Here is an 8,062-nt window from a genome sequence, read left to right on the forward strand (position 1 = left end):
ATTCATACATAATATATTGTTTGATTTTATATATATATATATATATATATATATATATATATTAGGATAACTTACATAAAAATACTATAAGCAAAAAAATATTTATAATTTATAGCAATAACATTTTTTCACTTGATCACTTTTAATACATTTATAATACCATTTTAATTCATATAACAAAGAATAATTTATTATTCACATATAGTATAAGTTTTTTTTTATGGATAATACATTTATCACACATTTTAATACACTACTAATACAATGTGTCAACTTTTTACCAAACAAGCATAATATATTCTTAAAAATAGTTATAATACATATATATTGCATAATTAATTCACTTTTAGTACATATTGCAAATTTAACATAGTTGTCACGACCCGGGATTACCCCCTAGAAGTAACATGACGTACTTGACCCCGAAGGGGTCTCATACAAGCCTTAACATAATCATAACATCAATACATAGAATAATGGAAAAAATTGAAAAATTTTACAATCGAAGTCAACTTCTTTTTCATAAACGGAAATAAAAGTCTAGACTTGTCTCATTCACCATTTAATACAATAGAGAGTACAAATAGGATCATAAGCCCTTTACATCGATGAAGTCTCAAAATAGGAAGTACAATAGAACTAGAAAAGATGACATCTTATCCTCAAAGTTGAGGACTCACCAAGCCTAGGGAATAGTCAATCCAAGCTTCTCTTGAAGGATGAAATACATCTCAACAACACGAACCTACACTCAAAGTAAATGTAGAAGAAATAGGTTAGCATATAAAGTATTGAGTATGGAAGCATGCATGATATCTTTGAATTATGATTAAAAAAAGGGCATTTTTGTGGAAAACGTGTATTTATCAAGTTTAAAAGTCATTATACACATTATAAGACACACAAGTCAAATAAACATATAAGCAATCCAAGGTCATACTAGTGCAATGTATTGGTAAAATCTCATAACCCTACCAAATGCTAAGTATCACATTTTGGTCACCAACATCATGCATATCTTACTTTTACCTCATCCATACATAAGTAAGGAGTGATTTATATTCATAACTTGTAATAAGTAAAGTCAACCTTAACATACATACATACATATCTTGCATACGTAATCCATAAGCTTCATGATATGAGGGAATCTCACCACAACCCCTCTTTAGAGTCCACTTGTGCAATGCATAAGTGAAGTCTCATTCCCCCACTCATACTAAGTAGTACCCCTTAAGAAGCCATGTCTAAAGTCCATATTCTTAACATAATTCATATTCTTATCATAACTCATATTCTTATTATATAGGAAAAATAAGCATAACCGACATAGACCATGTCAGTTACATGGAATTTAGTGTCTTACTTCCACACTGAAAAGAGATGTCCTACTTGCCTAAGGTAGAACTAACATTTTTAGCTTTTAGGTGGATCCACTAGCTAAAGACCTATGTGGGCACATCGTTATGAGATTAAGAAATTGCTACTGGAAACCCGGACTTTCCAACGTAAAAGGTTCCCATCTCATAAGATATTTTACATTGGGAAGCCGAACTTTCTAACATAAAAGATTCCATCTCATTTTCCTATTCACTCGGTGCTAAACTTAATTCCTTTAAAAGTCATGTTAAGTATTTACTTAAGTTCATATTTATCAAAGAATGCACTAGGCAATCAATAACATATCATCGTAATAGATCATTGATTAATTAGGTGAAAATTTAGAATAGTCACATGTGAGTAAACCTTTCATATCTTATTCATAATGTGTTCATTAGAAACCTTTCTATAAACACAACAAGCTTATCATAGTCATGGTCATTCATACATAGTCATGTGTAAGGGCATAGGGGATGAGAATCATGCATCAATACCCCCAATATATAATAGTCATAGGATCATCACCATCTAGGTGAATCATGGATTCATACACAACCTTCATCAACATGTACAAACCCTAACAATTTACCCCCTCAAGAGTCATGAATTATGCCTACGGGTGTGCATCGCTCGGTCCGTTTCGGTTTTATGTATTATTGATTCGATTTATCCATTTTTGGTTTTTAAATATGTTGAACCAATAACCAAATCAATAAGATATTTTATATCGGTTTTGGTCCTTAACGGTTCGATTTTTCGGTTTAACCAATAATAAAATACTTATAAAATAAATATATAACTTTTCTAATAAATTTGATGCGAAAACACAATGATGTAACTTTACAAATGCTCATAAAATAGAAACAATAATAACAAACATAAAAAGAACTACACACATGTAACACAAAGAGAAATTAAGAATAATAAGGTTGTTACTTTAGATTTTAACGTTTTATATAATGTGAAATTGTGAACTCAAAGTTATTATGAAGGTAAATTGAAGGCTAATGACAAATATAGAAACTAGTAAGATATTGAAATCAATATATACTCCCTCCGTTTAAAAAAGAATGAACTCATTTCTTTTTTAGTCTGTTTAAAAAAGAATGACCTCTTTCCTTTTTTGGTAACATTTTAATTTCAGTTTGCCATGTGGCATGTTTAAAGCCATAAGATTGAAGGGCAATTTAATACATTTGACATAACTTTAATTTAGGACCACAAGATTCAAAAATATTTTTTATTTTCGAAAACTTTGTGTAGTCAAACCAGATCACTCTTTTTGTAACGGAGGGAGAAATATTTATGTACAAGTAAGAATAGTAAATTACTAGTCTTAATGGGTTATCGTTTTACCCAATAACCCAATATTAAAAATCAATACTTAATCGATAACCCAATATTTTTTTTATAAAACCATGAAAAACCCGTTAACCCAATATCCCAATAACACTTTTATCGGTTCGCCTTATCGATTGATTCAATTTTTGCACACCCCTAATCATGTCTTAGAATTAAACCTAGAATTACTACACGAATCATGAATGAAATGAGATTCAAATAGTAAATTATCATAAACACAATTCATAGTATTCATCTAGCACCAATGCACCTATCACGATTCATGAAATTGGAGTCATGGGAGTACATGGTTCATGGGAAATTTTACTATAAAATCACCATTAAACAACAAATCAACCATAATATAAGACAATTGACCCATTGAAATTGATTTTAGGAAGAACCTATGACTAGATTAAAAACTGTAGTACTTGAAGAATCTACAAATTCGAAATTAAAGATTTGAAGGGCTCCATGGAGAAAAATGTTCCATGGATCAAGGCCCCCATACCTTGATTGATGTTTTATTACAAAATTGGAGTGATAAGATTGGATCTTGAACCTTAAGCCTCACCTTTTCTATAATCTTCAATAGAGTCTAGAGAGAGAAATATCATAGGAGATTAGAGTTGGTTAAGTTTGAGTTTGTGAGTTGTGAGGAGTTAGTAAAAGTTGGTTAATAACTTGGATATACTTATACAGGTCTAAAATAATGAATTAAAATGACCCCACACTAATATAACACGTTTCGGAATTTGTTGCTTTGACCAAGCCTTGGCCGAATTTTGGGCAGCTTCAGGATGACCTACAGACCCCATCCACAGACTGTGGATGGGGTCACGCCCCATGCTGTTCATCCGTCATTTGGTTCAAAGTGGGGGGAAGTGGGGAAAAGATTGGGGAGACTAAGTATCGACCCACGACTTACCAACCACAGAGCGTGGATCCACCCACGACTCGTGGCTGCCTAATCGTAGTTAAGTGTTGTTTTAACGACTTTGGGGTCTTCTCTTGGTTCCTCCTCAAGGATCCTTGAGGGGCCATGTCTTGACGTTTATGCATGAAAACCCTAGTACTATGTTAGGGAAGTTATTTTAGGATCCTACCTTATATTTTAACTTCATTTGGCTACTAGACCACGTGTTAGGCTCCAGCTTAGATCATTAGATTTTTGAGGTGTACCAGTAGTATTGCTATAAATGGTAATAAAATAAAATATCGCTAAGATCGGTAATTATTTATTAAAAGACGCTCATCCAAGTAATTTTTTCAATATTTTATGGTATTATTAAAGTTTCTTGTTCCGAAATTGCTCATTAGTCAATGACATACTCTTATAGTATCATTGACTAATAAGTAATTTCTGAATAAATATTAATACAATATATGATACTGATTTAGCACCAACTAAGCAAAATTAGTTGATGGATATATATTGTAATTATTTGATGGGATATGAATATAAAGGGATATATGACCGTAAATTATTTTATTTTTAGAGGTATTTGCTTAATTTCCCTTATATATTTCTTATTGAAATGAATGATTTTTTTTTCAATTAGGCCCTCAAATAGCTTCCACCAAATTACATTCAACTCTCTATTAACGAGTTTTTGGCTAAAAGCATTCCCAAACTATAACCCTAACTTAAACTACATTCTCAAAATATTATTCTTAACAGAAAATATCCCTCAATTATTTAAAATCCGACAACTTTTATCATTTTGTTAAAATTTGTCAAAAACTAACAAATTCTTCTCAGAAACATGTACGGTTCACGCTACTCTCACCAAAACTCTCTAAATCACCCCTTTTATTCATTCTACATACATTTAAAATAAAATATTGTAAATTTTTTAGCGACAACAATATGCATTGTCTTCGTTTTAACTAGCAGTTTTGTTTTTATTTACTTTTCATTTGATTTGATATAAAAAATTTATCAGTTGAAATGTTCTCTTCTCATTGAATATGTAAAAAGTAGTGTCGATAAGAGACTTTTACTTCTAATAATGAAAAACGAAACTAGAGGACTAGAGATCAGAATTAGTTGAATCTTGATTATCAGTTTGCCCCAAAAAATTATTGATCTAACAACATTATGATTTTGCTAGGTGAAGATGGTGTAAATGAAGCTCCAACTCCATTCAGTTTGTAAAGGAGAAGAGCAGATCATGTCTCCTCGTAGACACACATCGTCATAACATTGTTTTTTTAACAACAAATAAGGGGCTCAAATATATAAATAAATCGGAGGCCTTTTCCAACAAGTAACAAAATTAGAGAATTCATTTTTAAGAGAATAGTATGAATTGCATATGCTTTGTGCGGAATTCCGTAATTTTTTGATAAATTTTAATAAAGTGATGGAAGTTGTTAAGTTTTAAATATTTGAGAATGATTTTAGGGATTTTTTTTAAAAAGTAACATTAAGGTTTCAAAACAAATGGGTCGTGACATAAGTCTTAAGTATTGGGTGTAGGTGACAATTATGTGATTAATGATTAAGGATTGTGGAGTTGCCCTCAAGTTTATAAGTTGATAGTTGGTCCACTGAATTAAATGAAGGGTAAAAGGGTAATTTTACAATACCTAATTTAACCAACTTTTGGTGGGAATTAAATGAGGGGTAAAATGGTAAATTGAATATACCAAACCTAATTTAACCAATTTTGGTGGGATATATCGAGCCAAAAGAGGAAATAAAAGCTTTTTTTCCCCCGCCTCCAGCCGTCGTATTCGTCTTCTTCTTCTTCTTCTGCTCTCGTCTTTGCTTGCTTGCTTTCCTTTCTTCCTGCTCTCTTCATCTTCCTCTTCTTCTTCTTCTTCTTCTTCTTCTTCTTATTTTTGTACATTGCGGGTCTTCGCTGGTAGTGCTTATGCTTTCTTCTTCTTGAATCAGTTTTTTACCTAATCTGTAACTGGTGGACAAATTTCATTTTATTCAATTGGAATTACTGCATAAGCGTTATGCACCATTGTTTCTGGTAAGTACAATTAATAGTTATTTAAAATCATTTCATTATCATCTGACCTGGGTACCTACAATTTTTTTCAATAATTTGCATTCACATTTCCAACATATTGTCATAGCAACAGTTGACTATATTATAGTCATATGTAGCAACATGTGATTTATTTTCACAACAGAACGGTCATATGTAGAAACATATGCTTACATCTCGCAACAGAATCGTTATATGTTGCTACATATGATATAACTAAAAAATATAGCAACATGTGATTTATTTTCACAACAGAACAGTCATATGTAGCAACATATGACTTACATCTCGCAACAGAATAATCATATTTTGCTACATGTGATATAACTAAAAAATGTAGCAACATGTGATTTATTTTTCACAACAGAAAAGTCATATGTAGCAACATATGACTCAAATATCGCAACTAAATAGTCATATGTTGCTACATATGCTTATTCTTCATACTTAGTAATTGTTTTTTTAATTATTTTCTTCAGGTACAATGTCATTACTTGTAGGGATTGATTGTCATGGTAAATGGATCGAGAAAAAAAATCGATTCATATGGCGTTGGGAGGATAGTAAAAAACAAGGAGCCGATTCATTAGGGATGTATGTCGAAAGAAACATTTTGTATGATGAGTTCTTCAATTTAGTCGTGCAAAAGTCTGGATACAATTGTAAACCGCAAGATCTTGTTATAAGTTACATTCCCCATTTTTTTCAAAATGAGAAGGTCTTACCTTTTAGAATAACTGACCAATCTAGTTTCAGTGTTTATTTGGGAGGAACAAAGAAATTGCCAATATTAAGAGTCTACGTGAAAAAAACTCCTATCGAGGAGGATCATAATGTTGACCAGAGCCAAGAAGATATGTTTAATGATGAATTTCATCCTGCGGACATGAATAATCCTGATGATGAAATTGGAATAGGTGAAGGTGAAGGTGAAGCTCAAGCTGAAGGCCCGGACCTTGAGAGCAAGTTTCCTCCTACACCTATAGGTGGCAGCAACAATCCATGTGCTTCTCAAACTTCACGTGTGAATAATGTTAGAGATGATGAAACAGAATTTTATAAGGGAATGACATTTAAGAACAAGCAAGAACTGACAAATTCATTGAAAATTGCTTGCTTGAAAAAAGATTTTAGACTGAAAAAGATGATCAATTCTCGTAATGTGTTTTCCTTTAAATGTTCATATCTGGATTGCAATTGGTGGCTGAGGGCTGTGAAATTTACAAGTAGTGACAGGTTTGCCATTAGAATCTATGAAAGGTACCATACGTGTGGTTCAGAGCATCTTACAAGAAATATTCCCCATTCCACGGCAAAAGTCATAGATAAGTACTTTGAAAATAGGTTTCCCAATGATAAAGTCCCATCCACAAGAGATATGTCAAATCAACTCCGCACAAAATTGGATTGTAAGGTAAGCTATTGGAAGATTTATAAGGGCACAGAGCATGCTAAGTCTAATGTTAGGGGAACACATGAGCACGGGTACGCAGTGTTTAATGCGTACCGGTATATGCTTGAAATTGCGAATCCAGGAAGCAAGACGACATTGTCCCTCGATGAAATTGGGAGGTTCCAGTACTTCTTTGTATCATATGCTGCTTGGATAATTGGTTTTCAACAAATGAGAAAAGTAATAGCCGTTGATGGCACATTTATAAGGAGGAAGTATGGAGGAGTTCTGCTATCGGCGGTGGCACAAAATGCCGAGAATCATATATTTTCAGTGCCTTTTTGTGTCGTGGACAAGGAATGCGATGCCTCATATAAATATTTTTTTAAAATATGAGAAGCTTTGTAGATGATTGATACGCTCAAACTTACTTCTCAAATAAGAAGTAAAGCGGTCGTGTCAAGTAAATAACCCAACTAGTGAGGTTGGGATCGTTCCCACGAGGAAAATAGTTTAGACTTAACTTCAATCTATTACTACTATTGTTCAGTCAATTACTTCCTTGGAAAGCAAAAATGATAAAAGGGGGGTTTTCTATTTCTAAATAAATGAAAATAACTAGCGAAATTGAAAGAGACACTTAACAGCTTCAAATGTTGGAGTTTAATCAATTAATGAAAGTAACTAGGGTTTACGTGTTCCCCACAGGTTCATAACTTGATAAGTCTAACTATAACAATTCTTTCCTAGTATCTTGCATGCAAAGTGATAAGTTATTTATTTCTAAATCCTTGGTCCGGCATCTAGAAAATTTCACTCCGCACCTTGGTTCGGCTACGTGTGTTGCTATACTAACCCTTATCTTTACCTCATATTAAGCATCGTATTCGATATTTGACTAAGTTATTACCTCGTACCAATCAATACTAGCCTATTAGATAGT

The sequence above is a fragment of the Solanum pennellii genome, chromosome 9, assembly GCF_001406875.1.
Source record: "Solanum pennellii chromosome 9, SPENNV200".
In the NCBI taxonomy this organism is placed as follows: Eukaryota; Viridiplantae; Streptophyta; class Magnoliopsida; order Solanales; family Solanaceae; genus Solanum; species Solanum pennellii.